This window comes from Mustela lutreola, chromosome 14 (genome assembly GCF_030435805.1).
Source record: "Mustela lutreola isolate mMusLut2 chromosome 14, mMusLut2.pri, whole genome shotgun sequence".
Classification (NCBI taxonomy): domain Eukaryota; kingdom Metazoa; phylum Chordata; class Mammalia; order Carnivora; family Mustelidae; genus Mustela; species Mustela lutreola.
This window is the reverse complement of record NC_081303.1, coordinates 47427747-47452685: the sequence shown is the minus strand read 5'-3', so window position 1 is coordinate 47452685 and position 24939 is coordinate 47427747. Positions and strand designations below refer to the sequence as shown.

The following is a 24939-nucleotide window of genomic DNA, read 5'->3' as shown; positions in this document are numbered from 1 at the left end:
AATTATAAATATCTCTGAATTGTGTTTACAACAGAAGTATTAATACTTCCTGTGCGTTGTGGGGTGTGGGTGCACCCTCTTGGGGATGCGGTATCCTGGGAGGCTCTCTCCAGGTAAGCACACCCAGTGTGGTGGGGGGCGGGAGGCGCCTTCGTGGCTCATTTGGTTAAGCGTCTGCCTTCGGCTCAGGTTGTGATCCTGGAGTCCCAGGATCGAGTCCCACATCGGGCTCCCTGCTCTGCCAGGAGTCTGCTCCCTGCTGATCCTCCCCGCTCTCATGCTCTCTCTCTCAAATAAATAAATAAAATCTCTTGAAAGAAAAAAGAGGGGAACCTGGGCAGCTCAGTGGGTTAAAGCCTCTGCCTTCAGCTCAGGTCATGATCCCAGGGTCCTGGGATTGAGCCCCCCATTGGGCTCTCTGCTCAGCAGGGAGCCTGCTTCTGCCTCTCTCTCTGCCTGCCTCTCTGCCTATTTGTGATCTCTGTCTGTCAAATAAATAAATAAATAATCTTAAAAAAAAAAAAAGAAAGAAAGAAAGAAGGAAAAAAGAAAAATATGTTCAGTGGTCACCAAGGTCTTTGGAAGGCCCTCTTGGTTTCGGCTTAGCATTTCAGAGAAGCTTCTGCAGGAACAAGCCTGTCATCCTGTTCCTACTCTGAGCCAGGAGTCAGAATTCAAAGCCTGCCTTTCTCCATACTAATAGGGGTGATCACTGTCAAACTGGACAAAAGACCTTATGATAACAAGCTACAGCTTCCTGTTCCACCTCTTCCCAGCCCCACCCTGCTGCCCAAATAGTTTTCTGTTATTGGTTCTTGTGGTGGTTACACTCTAGATAATATACTAATAACCTGATTCCCTGTTTTGCCACTTTAGATAATAACAACCACTACCTAAAACAACAGTTGAAAATGATGGATAACATACACTAAGCACATCTCTCTCTCCATTTCTTCCTTCCAATATTTGATTTTAGCTCCTTTTTTGATTATTTTGTACCTTTATTCTCAAAATTGGTTTCTTGTGGATTTTGGTTTTTTTCTTTTAAAGATTTTATTTATTTATTTGTCAGAGAGAGAGAGAGAGAGAGCACAGGCAGCAGGAGCAACAGGCAGAGAGAGAAGCAAGCCGCCCGCTGAGCAAGGAGCCTGATGCGGGACTCGATCCCAGAACCTTGGGATCATGACCTGAGCCAAAGGCAGACATTAAACTGATCGAGCCACCCAGGGGTCCCTCTTAGGGGTTTTTAAAAATTATTGTTTTAAGTTTAATTTGTTTTAATTTTTTAAAAAATTTTATTTATTTATTTGAGAGGGGGAGAGAGCAGGAGCATGAACCGGGGAGAGGGAGAAGTGGGGGCTCCCTGCTGAGCAGAGGGGCTTGATCCTAGGATCCCGGGGTCATGACCTGAGTCTGAGACAGATGCTTAACCACTTAACCCACCAAGCCTCCCAGAAGCCCCTAAGTTTTATTTTTTTTAAGTAATCTCTACACCCAACGTGGGCCTTGAACTCCCAACCCCAAGATCAAGAGTTGTGCGCTCTACTGACTGAGCCTGCCAAGCGCTCCTGGTTTCCTGTTTTCTAACTCTGACAGAGGCTCTCTCCAATCCCCTCGGCATAAGACAGGAGCACTGGAGGAAGTCCCCCTCTGCACCGCCCACCTTCAGTCAGACATGCTTTTATTCTGAATTGCCCCTTACAGTCTGTCCAGCAACTACACCCAACCACATGGAGCCTCCTCCAAGATTACCAACAAACGTCATTTATGTTACCTCGACGGTATAAATATTGCATACGACCAGCCTCCGAGGGCTCGCTCTCACTCTCCTCATCTGTAAAATGGGGGCGGCAGAGCACATGCAAATACCTCCTAGCACTAGGTGAAGAGGGCAAGAAATGCGAAGGGCAAAAGACTTTCCATAAATAAAAGATCTTCTTTTTCTGTAATTATTCCCTGGCACAGCACGGAGAGGTAATAACGGCTCGTACTCTTTGGGCCACTGAGAAGACCTTCTGAACCTCAATTTCTTTATCAGTAAGAGGGGGAGGATATTAGTACCGAGTTCACTCAGTGGTTGTAAAGTTTAACTGAGGGACACCTGAGTGGCTCAGTCGGTTAAGGGCCTGCTTTTGGCTCAGGTGATGGTACCAGGGTCCTGGGATCAAGTCCCACGTCTGGCTCTCTACTCAGTGGGGAGCCTGCTTCTCCCTCTCCCTCTCCCTCTGCCTGCCGCTCCCCCTGCTTGTGCTCTCCCTCTGTCAAATAAATAAATAAAATCCTAAAAAAAAAAAACAAAAAAACCAGATTGATTGAAATTGAAGTGCTTTGTCTTCAGTGCCTCACCATCCTGATTTAAGGGATCATGACTTCATTTCCGACTTTCTGGGAGAGAAAACTGCAGTTCGGGCCCCCACACAGCAGGCTGTGGTTGGGAAGAATCCACAGCGCTCTCTAAAGGACATTTGGGGAACAACTGGAAAATATGAATACGGCCCACAGATTAAATAGTTCAGCTAAATCCACTATCAATGGCTGTGATTATGGTACTTACTGTGGTTATGTAGGAGAATGCCCTTGTCCTTAGGAAATACATGCTGAAGTACTTAGGGCTTAAGTGTCATGATGTCAGTAAATTATATTCAAATGGCTCAGGAGAAAGAGAAGGAGACACAAAGAGCATAGTGCATCAAAATGTTAAGTCAGGGGCGCCTGGGTGGTTAAGCCTCTGCCTTCAGCTCAGGTTATGATCCCAGGGTCCTGGGATGGAGCCCTGCATTGGGCTCTCTGCTTAACAGGAAGCCTGTTTCCCCCTCTCTCTCTGCCTGCCTCTCTGACTACTTGTGATCTCTGTCTGTCAAATAAATAAATAAAATCTTTAAAAAAAAAAAAAATTGGGCGCCTGGGTGGCTTAGTGGGTTAAGCCGCTGCCTTCAGCTGGGGTCATGATCTCAGGGTCCTGGGATGGAGTCCCGCGTCGGGCTCTCTGCTCAGCAGGGAGCCTGCTTCCCTCTCTCTTCTCTCTCTGCCTGCCTCTCCGTCTACTTGTGATCTCTCTATGTCAAACAAATAAATAAAATCTTTTAAAAATTTTTTTAAAAATTTAAGAAAAAAAAAGTTAAGTCAGGGGTACCTGGGTGGTTCAGTCAATTAAGCACTGACTTTGGCTCAAGGTCATGATGTTGGGGTCCTGAGATCCAGTCTTGCATTTGCACTGGGCTCCCCATTGAGCAAGAGTCTGCTTCTCCTCTCCCTCTGCCCCTCCCCCCAGTTGTGCTCTCTGTCTAATAAATAAATAAATTTTTGTTTAATTTTTAAAAATTTTTTAAAGATTTTATTTATTTAGTAGACAGAGAGAGACAGCGAGAGCAGGTACACAAGCAGGGTGAGTGGGAGAGGGAGAGCAGGCTTCCCCCTGCGCAGGGAGACTGATGAGGGCCTCGATCATGGGACCCTGGGATCACTCACGACCTGAGTCGAAGGCAGATGCTTAACCACTGAGCCACCCAGGCACCCCGAATAAAGAAATTTTTTTAAAGATTTTATTTATTTATTTATTTGACAGATAGACATCACAAGTAGGCAGAGAGGCAGGCAGAGAGAGACAGAGGAGGAAGCAGGCTCCCCGCTGAGCAGAGAGCCCGATGCAGGGCTTGATCCCAGCACCCTGAGATCATGACCTGAGCCTAAGGCAGAGGCTTTAACCCACTGAGCCACCCAGGTGCCTCATAAAGAAATTCCTAATATAAAAAAAAAAACGTTAATGGGGTGCCTGGGTGGCTCAGTCGGTTAAGCATCTGACTTTGGCTCAGGTCTCCATCCTGGGGTTCTGGGATCAAGCTCCACATGGGGCTCCCTGCTCAGCAGGGATTTTGCCTCTCCCTCTCCCTCTGCCTGCTGCTCCACTTGCTTATGCTCTCTCTCTTTCTCTGTGTCAAATACGTAAATAAAATCTTTAAAAAAAAAAAAAAAAACCCAAACCAGTTAACAATCAGTGAATCTTGTTATTAGTGGTCCTAACCTTTCACTTTCTCTACTGGTCTGACATTTTTCAGAGTAAAACCTCGTGCATGGCGGGCAGGGCACTTCCGGCGTTGGAAAGCACCCTACAGGTCACGCAGCTACTCTGGGGATTAGGTGCAGGATCCGACACTGCAGCTCCCACGGTCCCTCCCGGTTGGGTGGGGGCAGCTTTGCTAACACAGGAAAGCCCTTGGGAAGCAGACGGTGCCCAGGACATGATGGAGAGAGCTCCCAGCTTAGGGGGGCCAACGGTCAGCAGTCTGTGGTGCAGAGGTGCCCCGGGGAACAGAGCCCTGCTCCTGAAGCTTTGGGGAGGGAGGGCTGAGGGACAGAACAGCCCCAGATGAGAGACCAGGCAGACAGCTGCCCGGCCTGAGTCCTGGCTGAGGCTCCTTCACCGGGTGTCTCATCAGCTGTCTCTCTTTTGTTAAAAGGAAAGCAGGAAGAGAACAGTTGGTGTCTTAGCACTACCCAGAACCCGGTTACTCCTTCCAGTCAACTCAATTATCTGCACCAATGAACTGGGAAAAGAGGCTCTGAGAATTGACTTTATATTCTATGCTACCCTTGCCACCTACAAAAAAAAAAAAAAAAAAAAAAGAAGAGGTAATTCCAAAACAAAACGGATCAGTTCAACAACAAACAATATAAAGCAAAAGATGCAGTTGGACTCTCTCATTCGTTATGCTGTCATGTTCCTGTCTTTTCCCTGACAGTCCAGCTCCCAGATTTGCAGGGACAATCTACAAACTGGGAGGAAAAAAAAAAGTGCTTTGCCTAAGTGATCGTTGGGCGATCGGCCTGTGGGTGGCATGAGCCACTAAGCCTGTAACTGGAGGGCTGCGTTTCACTCTGGGCACAACACATTCACATGGCGGTAAACTGTCGCTGTTTTAAGGATGATTTAGTGGGGGGCCGGGGGAGCAATCTGGCATGAACTGAGCTCACACACTGCATGGCCCGGGGGCCTGGGTCAGGGCTCAGTGGTATCACTTAAACCCATCACCACCCCCCACCACGTCTGTTATCTCCCAAACTTGCCAGATCATAGGGATTACACCGTCTTCGGAGTAAGGCATTTTCTTTCAGTTTTTCTTGGAGAAGAAACTGAAGTCTCTTAAGAGCTTCCTTGGCTCTTAAGGTCACACAGAGAGAGATGATGATGTCACTGCGGGTAATATGACCTCACTTGCTCATGTTTGCTGAGTACTCATCATGGGTTAAGGACTTCTCACGCAAAGTCAAGATTTGAAGCCTGACTCCCAGTCCGGCTCATTTCATAATCTAAATTCTTGCTATTACCTCATACGTCTTCCCAGAAAATACTTGAGAACACATCCGGTGAAGAAGATCTGCAAAAAACAGGGCAGCCGAGGGCAGAGGGGAAAGGATGGGGCAGGCACATGGTAGCTGTTTCCAAATATTGAAAAAGTTGTCACTCTGCAGGTCAATTACACTTAGACCACATGTTTCATTTTGTGTATGCCCTAATTTGGGGATACATTTTGGTGAAGCCCATTCACCTCTTGCTATCTTTCCCCAGTGGCTAGAAGTTCCCACCCACGACAGATTACTACAAGAAGAAATTCTGAGAGACCAAGCTGTCCAAATAGGGAATAAGATGATTGCAACACCCCCCCCACGACCCCATGGCTGGGAGTTGCCCAGCAACAGAGGTGTCCAAGCTGGAGGACCCCCAGTGGGGAGATTTTAGGGGGGACCTGAGGTATCTGCAAAAGCAAAAAAAAGGGGGGGCTACATGACAGGTTCTTTATAAGTTTGCAAGTTTAATTCTACAGAAGTTCACATTTATTCTATTTACAAACGGGTTTTAAAATCAGGAGAGGGATGTAAAGTGGGTCAGTATTATTGTCCAGATGGGGAGGGAATTGCGTCACTGGAAGCTGTGAGCAGCCAAGGGTTCCAGGGAGTAAATCAGCTCAGCCACTGAGTAGCTGAAACCCTCCGTGTGCATCAGTCAGTGAGGGGGCTTTAGAACATGACAGGCACCAAGGTTTGCAATCCAGACTGAATGAAGCCGCATCCCCTGGGGGCGCCCAGGAATCAGTCATTTTTAAAGCAACCCAAGGTGATTCTAAGGTGCAGCGAAGAGGGAGAACCACTGAACTGGAGAAAACGAGGCTCACGCAGAGGCTGATCTGGGCGCCCTCTGAGCCTCGTGATGACCAGGAATCCGTTTGTCTCTCCATCTGGAACGACCATCTCTGACACGGGGGCGGTGGTTGAGGGACTGTTTGTAAGTCAAGAAGATCCGAATCAAAATCCCTCTAGCATGTTCCCTTGGAAGTCCGGTGAGGTCCTTTGATCCCTCAATTAAAGCCATGAAGTTCCTGACTTTTCAGGCTATTCATGGAGATTCACGGAGATAAAAGTCCTCACAGACTCACCGAGATGAAAAGTAGAACAGTGGTTGCCAGAAGCTGGGGGGCTGGGGGGGGGGCAGTAGAGAATGTGGAGTTAACTGTAACAGGCAGGGAGTTTCAGCTGGGGAGGATGAGAAAGTTCTGGAAATAGATGATGGTGACGGTTACGTAACAAGGGGAATGCATTTAAGGCTACTGAACTGTACACGTAAAAGTAGTTAAAATGGTCAATTTTATGTTATGTATATTTTACCACAATAAAAATATTATTTAACATTTCAAGTACAGTAACTGTACGAAAAATATAATGAATGTGCATTGACCCACCCAACTGCACAGTTAGCACCATGTCAAATTTTCTTCAGTCTTTTTAAGACTTAGTTAATTAATTTAGAGAGTCAGCAGGAGGGGGAGGGAGAGGCAATCTGAAGCAGACTCCGTGCTGAGCACAGAGCCAACGGGGTTGGATCCCACAACCATGAGACCATGACCTGAGCTGAAACCGAGAGTCAGAGGCTTAACTGACTGAGCCCCCCAGACTCCCCATCTTCAGTCTTTTTAGATAAAACTTCACAAATTAAAAAACAAAAAAAGCACTCAGAGGGGTTTATCCCGGCAATGGAACGGTAATTCAGCACAAGAAAAACGATCAATGTCATGTACCAAAACACATGATTATCTCAATTGGTGCAGAAAAAAGAATCTGACAAAATCCAACACCCTTTCATGATGAAAACACTTAGAAAACTGGGAAGAGAAGGGAATTTCCTCAACATGATACAGGACATTTATGAAAAACCCACAGTAAGCATCACACTCAATGGTGAGACTGAGAGCTTTTTTCTCTAAGATCAGCAGCAAGACAAGGATGTCCACCCTCCCCACTCCTACTCACCACAGTACTGGAAATTCTAGCCAGAGCGGTTAGGGAAGATAAATAAATAAATAGATAAATAAATAAATGGTATCCACGTTGGAAATGAAGTACTACAACTATATTTACAGTTGATGTGATTCTACATATAGGAAATCCCAAAGAATTCACACACACTAAGGCTACGAAAGCAAATACACAAACACACAAGCACACAAATTTGGCCAAGTTTCAAGGGCACAAGATCAACCCACAAAAATCAGCTGTGTTTCCAGATACCACCCCCCAGGAACGATCTGAAAAAGAAATAAGCAAACCATGCACAAAAGCTTCCAGAGCATCAAAGGTTTTGACATGGTAAGAGTCTCAGCGTCCTTTGAAGTGGAAACACGTTGTTATTAAGGGTGTCCATAGGCACGGGCTTTGGCACCTTTAATTTTTTAAGCACATTAGCGCATCTCATATTAAAATGAAGCAGAGGGGCGCCTGGGTGGCTCAGTGGGTTAAAGCCTCCGCCTTCAGCTCAGGTCATGATCCCAAGGTCCTGGGATGGAGCCCCACATCCCACATCCCCACATAGGGCTCTCTGCTCAGCAGGGAGCCTTCTCACCCCCCCCCCAACCCCTGCCCGCCTGTCTGCCTACTTGTGATCTCCGTCTGTCAGTCTGTCGAGTAAATAAAATCTCTAAAATAAAATAAAATAAAATAAAATAAAATGAAGCAGAACAGACAGATTTGATGGGGATGGTAGTGTGGACTGCACAGGCCGTGTAGGGGAAGCAGAGTCACATCCACTGGCACTTCCGAGAGGCCTGGGTCTTGGCCATCCTGCCTCCCCTCACGTCTCTCAAGACTCACAGGAAACTGGGAAGCAAAGTTCCAGGCCCCTCGGAGGAAATCAGGCCTGAGTCAGCCTTCCTGGGAGGTTGAGGGAACAGATTAGGCCCAGCAAACTGTTTACTGTGGAGGGTGTTTTTTACTTGAAAAGTTGGTTGGGTTGTTTTTTTTTTTTTTTTTTTTTAAGTTGAAGAAGGAACTAAAAGTGTTTTTAATTATTGTTTTGTGACAAGGGGCCAGAAAGATGAAGGGTTTGCCAAGTATTGCCACATTCTTAGTTCTCGATGTTCCAGAGACTCTAAGGGCTGGTGGTTAGTTCCATCACCCCGACAGCTCTCTTACCCCTTGTTTCTGTTCCTCTCTCACTGACAGCTATTGGGCATCTGCCAAGATCTATGGATGGAAACACTGGGCAGAGAAAAAGTCTGAGTGCAAGGAGGTGATCTGCTGAAAGGGATCAAGCCCTGGACGTGTGGCCAGAAGACCTGGGTTCTAGGTTGGCCTCTCTCGGCCCCCAACTGTGTGGCTTTGAGTCCATCCCCCACCATGATTCTGGTCCCTAAAGGGAAGAGGGGCAGGGCAGGGGTTGGGAGGGGCAGAGATCCCTTTGACTTTGACATTTTTCTAAAGGCCAAACCCTTTAAGAATTCAAAAGAACTTTAAAAGAAAGAGGAAGTGACACTGACAAGAAAGATGGAAAGAGAGGCAAATTTTAAAGAATAGACAATAGACTCCAGCGCCAGTCTTTTCTACTTGACCAAAGCTGAGCCAATGCCAGAGGCTTGGGTAGACTCAGGAGGGGAGCAGAGCTGGCAAGGGAAGCAAAAACAGCAATCCTGTTTTCAGTTGCCCCAGGCCATGGCTCCCCAAGTAGATGTCACAAAAGGCCCAAATGGTCCTGTGGGCAAATCAACCCCATTGTAGACCTATTTTGAGAGGGAAAGATTTTTTCCAGTTGTACAATTCGGCAAACATCTAGAAAGTGCCTATTATGTGCTGGGTGTTGTGGGAGATCAGCAGGGGTACCTGGCTAGCTGGCATGCGTAGGGAGATAAGGCATGTGCACAAATCCTCAACGTCTAAAACACAAAGAAGAATGTGAAACCCACCCTAAGGGAGTTCAGAGAAATCTCTGGAGTTCAGAGTGGGGGCTGCTCCTCTTTAACCTGGGAAGTTCCAGAAACAGGCTGTAAGGGCTGAAGCACAGATTGGGGGGAAAGCCTTGTCCTTCCAAGAGCAGCAACCTGCCCCAGCTCCATTCTAAAGCAGTGAAAACCAAAACAGAAAGGCAAGTTCTTTGCTCTCTGATCATCCAGTAAGTTAGCAACCCAGGCTGATTAGGGAACTATGAACCGATAACTTCCCCCAGGAATTAGCCGTGGAAGATGAGATAAAGCTCATTTTCGGGGAGGAAATCCAGAGTCACAGCCTTCTTTCCCAGTTTAATCCCAAAGACACACAAACCAAAATTCAAGGCAGGATGAAAAAAATTCATAAGCAGGCTGAAGTCACATGTATTTTGGGTCTGAAGGGAGCCAAGGTCTCAGAAGCAGCAGCTCTGCCTCCTTGAGATGGGGTTCTTTGTGGCAAGTACAGCTGCCCCATTATAAGTGCGTTCGTTGCAGGGGACACCATGCATCCGGAACAAGACAGACGAAAATCGAGGCAAGCCCTCGGCTTTTAAAGAGCGAACGTGGCCGCAGGCTTTTCAGCATTGAATTTGAACAAGCCAATGGCATCCCAATCATTGAAACAGGAAGCCAGATAAACAGCGTGTTATCAAGGGGGGATGCGGGCGCTTCCCTTAAGCCGGCGCCAGCTGCGCCCCGTGGCCGTCCCAACAAAGTCCCATTGACTCACCAGCTGATTTTCCAATGTTGGGCTCCGCGGGACAAGGACCCCTCTCTGCTGGGTGGATTTCACCCCTGCACACCGCCCCCCACCACTCACCACTCACATCCTTCCCCGATCCTCCCTCTGCAGGCTGGGCTGATTCTTTATGCTTTGACCAGGTTCTATCGGCTCTGAGAGTAGAAGGGACCACAAGAGCCCAAGCACCGAGCGCCCTCAGGTGAGCTCCTGGTGTTCACCCAACCTCCCCTTTCTCCTCCCTCCTGTGTCCCCCAGCTTCCTCTAGGCTGGCGCCGAAGAGGGCAGCCTCAGGGAGTCTGGCGGGCGGACGCTTCGCAGCGCAACCTGGGAACCCAATGAACATTTTCCGAAACAGCCCGGCAAGGTCACCTGCGCCAGCTGCTCCGCTCGCTCCTCTGGGATGGGAGAAATGTGGGTACAGTATGTGCGTGTGTGTGTGTAATACGCTGTACTTGGTGCTTCTGGTTATAGGATATCAACACACTTTACGTTGCAGGTATTTCACAGAAAGGTAAACTGAGGCTCCGAAAGGCTGGGGCTGGGTAGCCCCCAGTGAGTCGACTCCTGGAGCAGACGCGCAGTCCCCCAAGGACGTCTCGGCACACACCCTCCCGGCGCCTCCGTTGTTATTCCAGCGCCTCTCCCGAGCCCAGCCCGCAGCCTCCCCGGGGCACCAGACTCACCTCCCCCCGGGGCTCGATCCCGGCCCCACGGAGTGGGAAGCGGCGGCCCATCTCCGCCGCCGCGCGCAGCCCGGTCCCCGCCCCCGCGACCACCCCGCTCGGGCCACTCACCCGCGCGCCTGCCCGCTCCGGCTCTGGCTCCGGGTCCCGGTCCGCGCCGCCGCCGCGCACAGTCGCGCATCCCCCGCGCGGCGCCGGGCCGGGCGCGCTCTCCTCGCGATAAGAAAGTTTCTCCGGGGTCCTCGGCCGGGTCCGCCCCTCGCACTGGGATCGGCGTCCGCCGCGCGCTCCGGCTGCGCGCTCGCACTAGGGCCGCCGGCGGCCCCGGCCCCACAATGAGCGGGGAGGCGGCATCCTGAACAAAGTGCGTCCCCCGGGGCCGGGCGGCCGGGGGCGGAGCCTCGTGACCCGCTGCCCCAGGCACACGCCGGCTGCCTGCGTTGACACGGGCCCCGGGAGGGGGTGCCCGGCGACAGGGGGGGACAGGGGGGCGGGAGGGAGGGGAGTCTTTGCTTCTGGTCCCCCTCGCCTTCCTCCCCCCGCACTGTGCCAGTTTAACCCGCAGAGGGGCGGAGGCATGGGTCCCTTCCAGACTTTGTCATTGGAAAGCTATTCCCGTAACCCTTTCCTGCCTTTGCCTTCCCGTCCCGCCTCCCCGGCCGCAGAAAGGCGGCTGCTTGGTGGCTGGGCTGGGGCCGAGAGCTGGCAGGGCAGGAAGCCTTTGCACAATTGAGCCTTTCCTTTGCCCGGGGACCCGTCACCCCCACCCACGTCCCGGGGCTGCTGCTGGTTCGGGCATTCTTTGGAAGGGGGCAGATGGATCCGCCAGCCTCCTCGCCCCGCTTCTGACTCCGCCCACCCTTCTTCCCTACTCGGGTCTGAGCTGGGACTCGTGGGAGCAGAGGAGGGGGAGGCCCCAGAAGTGCCGGGCAAATAGTAGGTGCTCAGTAAAGTAACGTGACTTCTTCCCACTTTCCCGACCCTACCACTGCCTCTCCTCCTTCTAGGGCCGTGGGAGTGGGAGGAGGGGGCAGAAGACGGGAGAGGAAACCACAAGAGCTGAAGACCGAGAATGGAAAGGAGGTTGTCAGCCAGAACCTCGTGCAACCTCTCTGCAGTGCAAGGATTCCACGCCCCCCCATCCCTCCTACCCCCACGCCCGCCTCCTGGCCTGAGGGCTTCCAGACTGTGCAGGAAGAGTCCAGAAGGAAATCAGGTGGCCGATGCCCCTGGAGCAAGCTTTGAGCTCTGTAAGTGAAAGGGAGTAGTAGCTGTGGCCAAGGACCCAGCAGACTAGGACCAGAGATCTCATCAGTTTAAGAACTCGTTTTTTCACTAGGTCTTGAGGGGTTGAGATTAAAAAGAAAAAAAAAAAAATGCCAACTCCCTGGGAGGTCTCCGAATGCTTCACCAGCAGTATGAACCAGTGGGGAGCAGAGTCACGGTGAGAGCCCCTGAGCCTTGCCTGAGCCCCTATCCAGCCAATCAGGTCACAGTACTCATGGACATAAAGGGAGGGTCAAGGACCCCTTGACCAGACTAGCAGTGGCATTGAAGACGTTCCAATCTGATCAGGGGAGAAGATTTTTACATGGCATTTGTCCATGAAAGGAAAGAATTGTCTTTTGAGGTGGGGAGCGGGGGTGTCTCTGGGACGCCTGAGATGAGTCCCCTGCCCTGCGTGTGTGTAATGGGTGAATGCATGGGCTCTTAAGGCAGATTGCCTGGATTCAAATTCCTGGATCTCCCACTTACTAGCCATAGGAATTTCCATGAATTCTTTCATCTCTGACCACCTCCATTTCTTCATCTGTATGTAAATGGGATAATAATTGCCGCTGTGTCCTAAGATTGTTGGGAGGATTAAGGGCAATGAACACAGGTGACATACTTAGAAGAGTGCCTGGGAGCATTCGGTATGCATCATTGAGTCTGAGTCCTACAGCCCTGCTTCCATTTGGTATTTGGTGATGTGCTAACTGGAATTCTGTCCTGCTGTTCACAGTCCCCTCTGCCTGCAAAGGGGAGGCGTGGTCGTTAAGAAGCACGGTCTCTTCTTGAGGGCTCATAGAGTGGATTGTCTGAGCTCTTTGACCCTCTCAGAGTCAGGGACCAGGATGACACAACAGTTACACAAACCAGTATCAGAGACTGAACCGCCCTGGATCCATCTTGAGGTTAGATACGGGACTCTTACCCACATGGGTAGTGTTGGAAAGGAAAAGAGGGCCAAAGCTATAATTTTGTAAGGGTTAAATTTCTTCCATCAGTGCCTACAATTAATATTTCTCTCCCATTTATGAATGGCTGATCATACAAGTCCCCTCTGTCCCTGCTCCAAATGTCTCCATCATAAGCCTCCAACAGATAAACAATAGCACGTGGAGGGGGGGGGGGGTTGCATAGAGAACGAATAGGCCAGCCTAGCTGGGGTGACAGGCAGCGGATGTGAAGCCTCCTGAAAGAGAAAGTGGCTGGGACAGAGCAGCAGAGAATCGAATCCAGAAGCAACTCTGGACAGAGCGCCTTTGGGGTGTAAGCAGGGTCCCCGCCCATTCCAGAAGCGGCTGCTGCCAAGTGCCTACTTTGTGAGTGATTTTTCCTCTGAACACAGTGATGACTCAGTTGCTCTGAATCAAGCAAATGGATTTTCCTTAAATATGAAAATCAATAAGAAGTGAAGGCAGTGGCCTGGTTGTGGAGAGCAGAGGATGGAGAGAACAGCAGGGATGCTAGAGAGTCAGACGGTTGGTAATTGAAGGAGGTTCAGGCTCTCTGCTGGGGGCCCCTTGGCTCAGCGCACGCTACCCTCCCCCTCTCATGAAGAAGGTGGCCTCTAGGCCTTGCTGACCTTACTGAGTCTCCTTAAAACCCAAGAGCTTCCCCTTGCCCCAACCCCTACCACAGCTTTGAGCCAACCCTGCTTCAGGGCAAGAGATTGTTAACAAGAGGATTAATGTCAATGTGACAAATGAGTTTTAAAAAATTAGCCCAGGAGCCTGTTGTCACCCCCCCCTGGAGTCTCAGACCTGGCTCGAGCTGAGATGAGGGCTTTGGGAGCCCCAGGAAACAGAGCAAGTGGCATTTCCAGACCCAGCCTGATTTCTTGGGGGGCTCTGCCTGTTTTCCTGCTGCCTTGAGGTCCGCGGACCCATGTTCACTTGTTTCCCCACTTGGGTTATCTGATGTGGGACCTTGGGGATCTGAGCAGAGTCAGAGCTCCTGTGCTCCATGGGACCCAGGGAGGGACTGCCTTTCCCTCTGGCTCTCTTGTTCAGGCCTTCCAGAGTCTTTTGTTAAGGCCCTCGGGGGGGATATGAAGACGGCACGTGGCTTTATTTTCTCGAGCATTTAATAAATGTCATGAGAGCCTCTGAGGTGGAGTCTGAGGGAGCCTCTGACTTCCTCCTCCTCAGCACAGTGGAAAATCACCGGGCATGCTGTCAGGAGACCTGAGTTCGCGCTTTGGTTCGGCTGCTGGCTCAAGGACGTCACCTCAGTGTGCTCCGCAGTAAAAACGTAAAAACGGGTGTTGACCCCCGGGGGACAACAACAATCACCCGCTAAGGCTTAGGTGAGTTTTCAGTGAGATAATGGAAGAGAAAGTGGTTTCTAAAGTGCTGTGCAAAATGTAAGCAGAAGCGTGAGGATGAGACAGAAAGCACCAGTCCCTCCCCGCCCCGGCTTCTTCCCCACCGCAGTCACATGCACTCTGCTTAGGGGCTCAGTGCTTGAAAACTCATTTTTAAATGGTAGACATCTGACTGTCCACGAGTAACCCTTGCCCTTTCTAGCTTGATTCATTAACCCTGGAGGGGCTGCATGCCGATAGGATTGGGGGGAGGGGTGGGCAAAGCATCTGTCCTCATCTGTGGCCACTCAGACCTCAGGACTGGCTTCAGGGTCCCCTTTAAGAAGGGCCCTCTGTGCTGATGGCTTGAGCTTAGGAGGACCTGGGAGAAACAGTCTGTGGGAAAAGCTGGCACAGTCATGAATGTTTTACGAGCCTGGACGAGTCACTACCTTATCGGGAAGATGATGATTCTCTCCCTTTCTTTTTCTTTTCATTCTTTTTTTTTTTTTTTTTTTTGTGATTTTATTTATTTATTTGACAGAAGGAGTGAGAGAGAGAGAGCACAAGCAGGGGGAGCAGGAGAGGGAGAATCAGGCTCCCCACTGAGCAGGGACCCCCTGCTCGGGAGCAAGACTGAACACAGTCCCACTGTGTTCAGTCTAGCCATGTGGGACTCCATCCCAGAGCCCTGGGATTATGACCTGAGCCAAAGACAGACACCCAACCGACTGAGCCACCCAGGAACCCCACTCCCTTTCTTTGTTACCAGGGTATGAGATGTACTGAAAGTCTTCACAGTGTTTTTCCAAAGATGGCTTTTCAAGGCAAGTGTTTCTTTAAGGGGCCAGGAGGGTAGGGATGGGGTTGGCAAGGAGAAGGAGTCCCCTTGAGGAAGGCAGGCTCTGGCTATAGCCATCCTGGAAAGGAGAGTCATAGTCCTTCCTTCTGGGTGGACTGGGTATGGGCCAACTGCAGTTCCAGACACTTCATATGCATTCATCCATTTTATCCTCCCAATGACCCTTTGAAATAGGTATCGTTTTTATTGTATTTTGTAAGTGAAGAAATTGAGGTATCTTGCGTGGTTCTGACAGCTGATAAGTGCCAGAGCCAGGATTTGAACAGGCAGTCTAGCTCCCGAGGCCATGCTTTCATGTGCTATGTTGAGGCAGAGAAAGGAGTCTTTCGGTGGCAGTGTGGGGTAGCGGTGAAGGGCTCTAGCATTTGCTAGCTTCAGTACATTTCTTTATTTCTAGCTTCTTAACAGTTTTGAAATATACGTTATGTATAAGTCAATTCACCCTTTGTCATTATATGATAGTATGATTTCTACTAAGTCTATAGAGCTGTGCAGCCATCCCTACGACCAAGTTCTAGGATGTTTCTGTCACTCCTCTTTTAGGATGTGTTTTCATCTGACTCTCAACTCCCCCATCCGTGAAATGGGAAGAACAGTGCCTGCCTCATAGGACTGTTGTCAGCATTAAATGAGCTTGCAAATGGTAGAGGGTAAATGCTCAAGCACACGTCGTTACCCTTATGGCCTCTTAGAGTCATTTAAATACACATTTTTAGAACTGGATGTGGTTTTAAAGAAGATTTCATCCCAGCCTCTCCTTTAAGGGATAAAGAAACCGAGGTGCCAAGATGTTGAGCGATTTATCCATTAAGAGCACACAGCAAATGTAATGGCAAGGCTGGAACTGAAACCCAGGTCTCCTGGTGGAGCATTGAGTGCTCTCTCACTTCTGGAGAGACTTTCTACCCCAGGCACAGGGATGCCATTGTTTTGCACCCCACTCTTTGTGGGTGACCCCAGAACAATGCCGCCTGGTTGACTCGGACCCCGGGAGTTTGCTTGGGCTAGAGCTGGAATGCCCAACATGCTGGCCGTGGTGCAGAGAATGCGGCTGGGGGAGGCTGGGTGCAGAAGCAAGGGAAAATGTGCCAATGTGGAGGCTGAGGCAGGAATGTCCATTTTGAGAACAGGGGATGCATTGACTCAAGGCAACTAGGAGACAGCTAGTCTCCTAGAGCCCATGGGTGGGCCAGCTTCATGGACATGTGACCTGTGCTATCACAAGGGACCCCACACTTAGAAGGACCCCTGGTTTAGTTTAATGCTTTGCTGTTGCAATCTTTAAATTATCAATTATTTTTTTAAAAGATTTTATTTATTTATTTGACAGAGAGAGATGACAAGCAGGCAGAGAGGCAGGCAGAGAGAGAGGAGGAAGCAGGCTCCCTGCTGAGCAGAGCCCAATGCAGGGCTCGATCCCAGGACCCTGAGATCATGACCTGAACTGAAGGCAACGGCCCAACGTTGGCCCACTGAGCCACCCAGGTGCCTCTAAATTCTCAATAATTTTTTAAACAAAGGAGCCCACATTTTTAATTTTGCACTGGATCCCAGAAATGATGTAGCCAGCTTTGCCCATTGGACAGGGAATGGAGCCCAAGCTAGACTCTCTCTCTTTTAAAAGATTTTATTTATTTGAGAGAGAAAGAGACAGGAGCAGAGGGAGAAGGACAAGCAGACTCTATCTAGGCTGAGCACAGAGCCTTATGGGGGCTGGATCCCAGGACCCTGAGATCAAGACCTGAGCCGAAATCAAGAGTCAGATGCTTAACTGACTAAGCTACCCGGGCATCCCTCATATATCAATAAATATTTTTAAAATACTAAGAAAAAAGTGTCTCGAGAGGGAAAAATGAGGGTAAAGTGGAATCGCTCAAGAATGGTAGATAGAGGCAAAAGGGTTGCAGGCCCATGATGGGACCGAGGGAAGGAAATTGGGTGTGACAAGCCATTGACAAGAGAGTGGGCGTTGTGGCATCCAATTTGGTGGGTGGCAGTGGGGTGACTGGAGGTGTTGGAGAGTTGTGAGCTGCTGAATGGCCTCTCGATAAAGGTTATGGAGGTGACTTTGGCTGCGCTCAACAGAAATGAGTGAGTTGGGGATAGGCAGGGAATTATCTACATGAGGAAGAGGGATGGGGCCTAATGTGGGATTTCCCAGGGCTGGGGAGGTTGCAGGCAGTGTGTATAGTGGATGGAGTACAAGCCTTGGAGTCTGGGCAGCAATCAGATGTCAGATTCCTGTGTTCTGTGTGGCCTTAACCTTGATTTCTCCCCCTATGAAACAGAAATGATCCTGACAACACACACCCGGCGTGTTTGGGGGAGGATTTGATGACGTGATACAGGTAAAGCATTGGACCCAGTGCCTGGCACAGACCCAGAGCTCCAGAATGTTCCCCCTTCAATTGAGTCTGTGGTTTGAGGAACTACAGTGGCAAGAAATCATTTGCATATATAAAGAGCCATTCTTTCAAGCACTTCCCTCCCAGTTCTCCGGGAGAGCCACTAGGAGCCGGGATTCTGAGCTCCAGCCTGCAGAGGCCTTAGCTGAGCCAACCGGGAAGGGAGAGGAGCTTGGCTCCAGCCAAAGGACTGGGCAGCAAGACAGAGGAGGAGGACTCAAGGCTTTGACTCTCAAGCTGCCGCCAACGAGGCTAACTCTGGGGCAAACTGGCAAGGGGTCCTACTTTGGGATCTCTAGGAAAGAAGTGGTCTGTGAATGCTTATCCCAGTTTTCCCGCATTTCTCTCCCTCCCTGGCCCTTTCTGCACATCCCCCTCAGCTTTGGGGAGTGTGGGAATGATTGACGAACTCTGCTGCGGCACCCCTCCTCCCGCCATGGGTACAGATGTGCTGGGCAGCAGCTGTACCCTGCAACCTACACCTGTCGCCTAGATCAGCTGTTGTAACTCTACTCCTGGGAAAGCAGGCCAGGTGCCCCGGCTTGCAGAAGTCCTCCTTTTGGCAGGTGGAAAGTCACAGCCTCTGCCTATCACAGCAGCTAGCTCTCGGAGCCTACTTGGAAGATGCCAGGGCCCTGGGAATCTCAGCTACAGACCGGAACCCCTTCCAGTCCAGAGCTGCTTCCAGCTGTATCCCTATCCCATAGCCCCTGGCTGGTTCTCGGACTACTCCCACCGGTACCACATCGGGGTGTGGGAGACAGAGGAGGAAGGGGAGAGACCGACACCTCCAAGGGGACCCATCCCTCTAGCTCTCCTGGAAGCTGGGCAGCACTGTGGACCAGAGAAATCAAAGAGAACTAGAGCTGGGGAGAAGACTGGCAGTGGGGCCAAGGAGGAAGAAGGGTCTGGAAACGAGAGCAGAACTTGCTCTTGTGTGGCTTGGGCCACGGAGACATTCGTTCCGGAGCCTGCAGCCCTGGAAGATTTCCATTCCACACTGAGCATGCGTGGAGGCGTAGATTGGGCAGGCACCGTGGGAGCGAGGCGCAGAGGCTGGTCCAAGCCGTGGGAGAGCGAAGCGACTCGCCCGCCCGAAGCGCCTGGGTGCGGAGCGAATCCAGAAATCCCAGGGAGCTGAGAAAATTTCAACAAAGCAAGCCCAAGGCACACATCCTCCGACACCCAGCCGCACAATGCATGGCACATGCCAATACACATAAAAGCCTGGTGGAAACCAGATGGTGACTTGGCGGCAGATGGCTGGATGTGTGTGTACGCCCACACCTGCTTCGGTCTTTGAATGAACGTACCTTCCATTTCCCCCTACTACTCCAACACTCAGGGAAAGGACTTGACTGGCGATGCTCAGAGGGATGCCAAGGCCTTACCAGGAAGGTATTCTCCAGTTCCCCATCAACTCTGGCGGTGCCTAGAGAAACAGCCCATGTGGCAAGCGGCTCCAGGCCAGATGTGAGGCACGGCTGACCCCTGCTGGCAGATTTCTCTCTGCAGCAACCGGGGAAAGCCCCAGGGAGAGAGAATGGAGTATTGGAAAAAGCTTGCAATCCGTCTGGGATGGGTAGGGCACAGAGTCTCTTCATCTGGAGGATGAGACCCAAAAAAATTAGAGTAAAACCCAGACAGAGTTTCTGGGAGGAGTGAGACAGACTAGTGCGTCCTTTCAGCCCCTCTGACTTGGAAAAACTCCCTGCTGCCGATCCCTGCAAACCTAAATTGGGAATTAGCAACACTCCATTAGCCAAATTCAACCACTCACCACCAAAAAAAAAAAAAAAAAGAGAGAGAGAGAGAGAGAGAGAGAGAGAGAAACTTCTCCCTCCCTCTCCTTTCTTATTTCAGTGCAGAGCCTTCCTGAACTTTTAAGTTAATTTATTGTGCGTCTAACTTTCCGCCCTTAGACCTGGGGCTAGCATGTGATAATCATGGCTTTATGTCTTTCTTTCCATGGAAAGAGGTTGTTCTGATGCTCTTTGGGAAACCACAGTTAAGAAAGCTGACATCTAGGATATTTGCATCTGTGGTTAGTTATTTTAAAAATCTTTTTCTACATCTAAGAGATGAAATTCAAGTCTTCCAGAATCTTTATTGGAATTAGAAGCAGGGACCAAAGGAGCACTGGCACTCTGATAATTCCAACAGAATTAGTATGGAAGCCCCAAGAAGTGAAGTCACTCATTGTTAAGCCCCTTCCTCTACCCTGCATCCCTTTTTAGCCACAGACCTTGTGCTCTCCTTCGCTGTATAGGGTATGTGTACTCCTTGTCTCTCTACAACCCATTGCTGGCAGGCCTCCACTCTGAACACAGTGCCCGAACTGCTCTAGCAAAGGCAATCCTTGGCTTCAGAAGCCAAATCTAATATGCATGTTCTTTCTTCTTTCTCTCCTCCTCCTCCTCCTTCTTCTTCTTCTTGAAAATTTATTTATTTGACAGAGAGCTCGTGTGAGAAAAAACCCAAGTTGGGGGAGGAACAGGGGAGAGAATCCTCAAACAGACTCCCAGCTGATTGGTAGCTGGAGGCGGGACTGGATCCCAGGACCCATGAGAGCATCATCTGAAACCAAGAGTCAGACACTCAACCAGCTGAGCCATCCAGACTCCCCTAATGTGTGTGTGAGTGTGTGTGTGTGTGTAAGATTTTATTTATTTATTTGACAGAGAGAGAGACACACATGGCAGAGAGGAAACACAAGCAGGGGGAGTGGGAGAGGGAGAAGCAGGCTCCCGCTGAGCAGGGAAAGGAGGGCTTGATCCCAGGACCACCTGAACTGAAGGCAGAACCTTAAGGCAGACCCCTATTGACTGAGCCACCCAGGTGCTCGTATTTTCCACTTTTCACGTCACTTGACCTCTGTAGCACCTGACATCTTAACAAACTCATTCATTATTTCTTTACTCAAAAATTTATTATGAAATATTTTAGACCTGCCAAAGGCATAGGAAATAATTTAACAAACATATCTGTTGTATTAGTCAAGGTTCTCCAGAGAAACAATACCAATAGAATATTTATGTATTTATTCATTCATTTATTATAAGGAACTGGCTCAGGCAGTTATGGAGCTGACAAGTCCCAAGATCTGCCGAGTGGGTTGCAAGCTGGCGACCAGGGGAGCCAATGGCTTAGTTCCAATCTAAGTTTCAGGCCCAGAGAGCCAGGTGAGCTGATGATATACAAGTCCGGAGGCCAGTAGGTTGGAGACCCAGGAAGAAGCTCATGTCCCAGTTCAAAGTCAGTCAGGCAGGAAGAAAGCTCTTTTATTCCGGGGAGCATCAACTGATTGGATGAGGCCCACCTACATTAGGAGGGCAATTGGATTTATACAGTCCAAAGACTGAAATGTTAATCTCATCCAAAAGCACCCTCACAGAAACACTCAGAATAATTTGGGCCAAATATCTGGGCACCCTGTGGTCCAGTCAAATTGACATAAAAAAAGTAGCCATCACATCTATAACACCATATAGTTTAAGAAAGAAAACAGTACGAATATAGTTTAAGCCCCTCCTCTCTCCTCCTGCAACAGAGGAAATATTATTCTGAATTTGCTGTTAATCATTTCTGTGCATATCTTTATACTTCTACTATACTGTACATTGTATATGCATTGCATATTTTAGCTATATGAATGGAATCATACTGCATATAAAATTCTTCTAGAACTTTTTTTTTGACTCACCGTTCTATTTGTAGGGTTCATCTATGTTGATTCATGTAGCTTTAGTTTACTCATTTCCACTGCTGTATAACATTTCATTTACAACTATATTACACCTCAGCGATTCTCTTGTTTCCAGTTTTTGCTACTATAACAGTCTTACTACTATGGAAATTCTCCTATACATCCTATTGTACACGTTTGAATTTCTTCAGGAATCTATCCGCATGGTTGATGGTCTGGATATCTTCTTCTTTTTTTTTTTTTAAATATTTTATTTATTTATTTGACAGATCACAAGTAGGCCGAGAGGCAGGCAGAGAGTGAGAGGGGGAAGCAGGATCCCTGCTGAGCAGAGAGCCCAATGCGGGGCTCCATCCCAGGACCCTGAGATCATCACCTGAGCAGAAGGCAGAGGCTTAACCCATTGAGCCACCCCTGTGTCCCTGGTCTGGATATCTTTAACTTTACCACATTTATGACAACACTTGCATCATCAGATCTTTTTTTTTGGACAACCAGATAGATGTAAAATTGTAGATCATTGTGATTTTAATTTGCATTTCACTAACCACTAACAAGGTTGAGCATTTTTTCATATGATTATTGGTTTGATTAGTATTGCCTTCTATTTATTCTTATCTCCTAATCTTTCTTCAATTGTATTGTTAATCTTTTTTTCCCTTGATTTGTAATAATTCTTTATATATTATGGCTAACACTCCCTTTTCAGTTATATTCTTTTCATTTATCTTTTTCAAGTCTGTGGCTTTTCACTATCACTGCCTTATGGTAGCTCTCTTGAGATATAATTTACTTATTATAAAATTCACACAGTTTAAATGTACAGCTCAATGAAATTTAGAGTTGCATAACTAGCACCACAGTCCAGTTTTAGAACATTCCCAGAACCCAAAAGCAATTCCTCTAGCCCGTGTACAATCAATCCCTGTTCCTATTTGTAGCCACAGACAACCACTAATGTGCTATAGCTTTCTGGACATTTCACATAAATGGAATCATATATGATCTTTCGCATCTGTGTCTTTTCACTTAAAATGTTTTTAAAGTTCATTCATGGGATGCCTGGGTGGCTTGAGTTGGTTGAGTGTCTGACTTCGGCTCAGGTCTTGATCCCAAGGTCCTGGGATTGAGCCCCATGTTGGGCTCTCTGCTCAGCGGGGAGTCTACTTCTCCCTCTCCCTCTGCTTCTCCCCCTGCTTGTGCTCTCTCTGTCTTGCTCTCCAAAAAACTTTTAAAAAATGTTTTAAAACATAAAGTTCATTCATATTCAGTATATGTCAGTAGTTCATTTCTTTTTCTTGTTGAATAATTGTTCATCGTATGAATATAGCATACTGTGTTTACCGGTTAATGGAGATCTGGCTTAAATTCTATCTGATAAAAAACAGCTCTCATAATTATCATTGCTCCCACTGTGTAATGTATCTTACCCCCCCTTTATGGTTGTTTTTAAGATTTTTCTCTTTCTCTAGTTTTCAGTAATTTGATGTGCCAAGTGTGTTTTCTTAGAATTTATCTTGCTTATACCTTGTTAAACCTCTTGGACCTGTGAATTGTTCTTCTTTTTTTTTTTTTAAAGATTTTATTTTTATTTATTTGACAGACAGAGATCACAAGTAGGCAGAGAGGCAGGCAGAGAGAGGGGGAAACAGGCTCCCTGCTGAGCAGAGAGCCCGATGTGGGGCTCGATCCCAGGGCCCTGGGATCATGACCCGAGCCGAAGGCAGAGGCTTTAGCCCACTGAGCCACCCAAGCGCCCCTGAACTGTTATTCTTTATCAAAATTTCATCTAGTGTTTCTTTTTTTTTTTAAGATTTTATTTATTTATTTGACAGAGAGAAATCACAAGTAGATGGAGAGGCAGGCAGAGAGAGAGAGAGAGAGAGGGAAGCAGGCTCCCTGCTGAGCAGAGAGCCTGATGCGGGACTCAATCCCAGGACCCTGAGATCATGACCTGAGCCGAAGGCAGCGGCTTAACCCACTGAGCCACCCAGGCGCCCCTAGTGCTTCTTTAAATATTTTCTTCTGCCCCACTGTTTCTTTCCTCTCTTTATGGAACTCTAATCCGATGTATATGAGACTACTGGTTATTGTCCTATAGCACGTGAATGCTCTCTTAATGGTTTTCAAACATTTTTTTCTTACTTTGCTTTTATCTGGATAATTTCAATTGGACTGTGTTGAAATCACCAATTTCTTCCTCTGCAGTGTCCAATTTGTTGTTAAGTCCCTCCAGGACGTTTCTACTTTCAGATACTATATTTCTCAATTCTAGTTTGCATTTAGCTCTTAATATTATTATTATTATTTTAATTAACATGTAATGTATTATTTGCCCGAGGGGTACAGGTCTGTGAATCACCAGGCTTACACATTTCACAGCACTCACCATAGCACATACCCTCCCCAATGTCCATAACCCTGCATATAGCTCTTTTTTTGGAATTTTTGTTTCTCTTGAAATAACCTAACTCTTGGCTCATTATATATATATTTTTTTCCTTTAAAATTTTCAACACATGGAAAATAGTCATTTTAAAGTCATTGTCTGCTAATTCCCATAACTAAATCACCCGAGGGCCTGGTTTTCTTATGGTTATGGGTCACAGTTTTCTTCTTCTTTATATATTATATAAAATTAGACTGTACTCTGTAACTTTTATATAAAATAGCAGTGGAAGCTTAAATTAACATTTTTTGTCTTGTTTTGTTCATTTTCCAAGGAGTGTAAACTCCTTCCTGTTTGATGGTTAAGGTGTGCAAACATTTAGGGTCATCATATCCTCTCGCTGAAAGGATTCTTTTGTCTTTATGAAATGACTCTCTTTATCTCTGGTAATATTCTTTGCTCTGAAATCAATTTTGTCTGGTATTAATAGAGCCACTCTAACTTTATTTAATTAGTGTTAGCATAGTATATTCTTTCCTATTCTTTTATTAATGTTTTCATATTTAAAGTTCATTTCTTGGGCACCTGGGTGTCTCAGTCGGTTAAACCTCTGCCTTCAGCTCAGGTCATGATGCCAGGGTCCTGGGATACATCCCCATGTCCGGCTCCCTGCTTAGCAGGAAGCCTGCTTCTCCCTCTCCCCTTGCTTGTGTTTTGTCTCTTGCTGTCTCTCTCTCTGTCAAATAAATAAATAAATCTTAAGAAAAAATAAGTAAAAAATTAAAAGATTTATTAATTTATTTGAGAGAGAGCGAGTAGGTCTGCATGCACAAGTGGGGTTAGGGGAGGGGGGAAGAGGCAGAGGCAGAGGGAGACAAGCAGGCTCCCCACTGAGCAGATAACCTGACCCTGGTGGGAGTGGGGGGTCCATCCCAGGAGTCTGAGATCATGACCTGAGCTGAAATCAAGTGTCAGATGCTTAATGTATGGAGCGACCCAATTGAGTATTACTTTTAAGAAATCCATAAAAAATTCAATCTTGGACGCCTGGGTGGCTCAGTCCGTTAAGCACCTGCATTCGGCTGGAGTCATGATCCCTGCTCCTTGGGGAGTCTGCTTGTCCCTCTTTCTCTCCCTGTGCTGCTCCCCACCTTGTGGTCTCTTAGTGCTCGCTCTCTCAAATAAATAATAAATAAAATCATTAAAAAGTAATAAATGAGGTGTTCAACCATTTGGATTTAATGTGACTATTGACATGGTCAGCCAATGGAATATGCACAGAGACGGAAGCCAAGGTCTCCTTCCGCGTCAGGTCTCAGGGCCCAGAGACTGT

General features: G+C 48.2%; 1 protein-coding gene and 1 long non-coding RNA gene across 8 annotated transcripts in view; one reads left to right on the top strand and one right to left on the bottom strand.

Moving 5' to 3' along the window:
- The window catches only part of NAV1 (neuron navigator 1), a 254837-nt gene extending 243678 nt beyond the window's left edge, over positions 1–11159 (bottom strand). For 3 of the 7 annotated variants that reach the window (XM_059146655.1, XM_059146659.1, XM_059146660.1), the window contains exon 1: positions 10785–11159. The gene's annotated coding sequence lies outside the window, so the exon portion shown is untranslated. The remainder of the gene's footprint in view (positions 1–10784) is intronic. The other 4 variants (XM_059146656.1, XM_059146657.1, XM_059146661.1 and 1 more) reach the window with 2 other exon arrangements.
- Positions 11160–11165: 6 nt separating this feature from the next.
- Positions 11166–22995, top strand: LOC131815058 (uncharacterized). The gene is made up of 3 exons (XR_009347546.1): positions 11166–11923; positions 12013–12117; positions 17395–22995. It is a non-coding gene; the product is annotated as an uncharacterized LOC131815058 (long non-coding RNA).
- The last annotated feature ends 1944 nt before the right edge of the window (positions 22996–24939 follow it).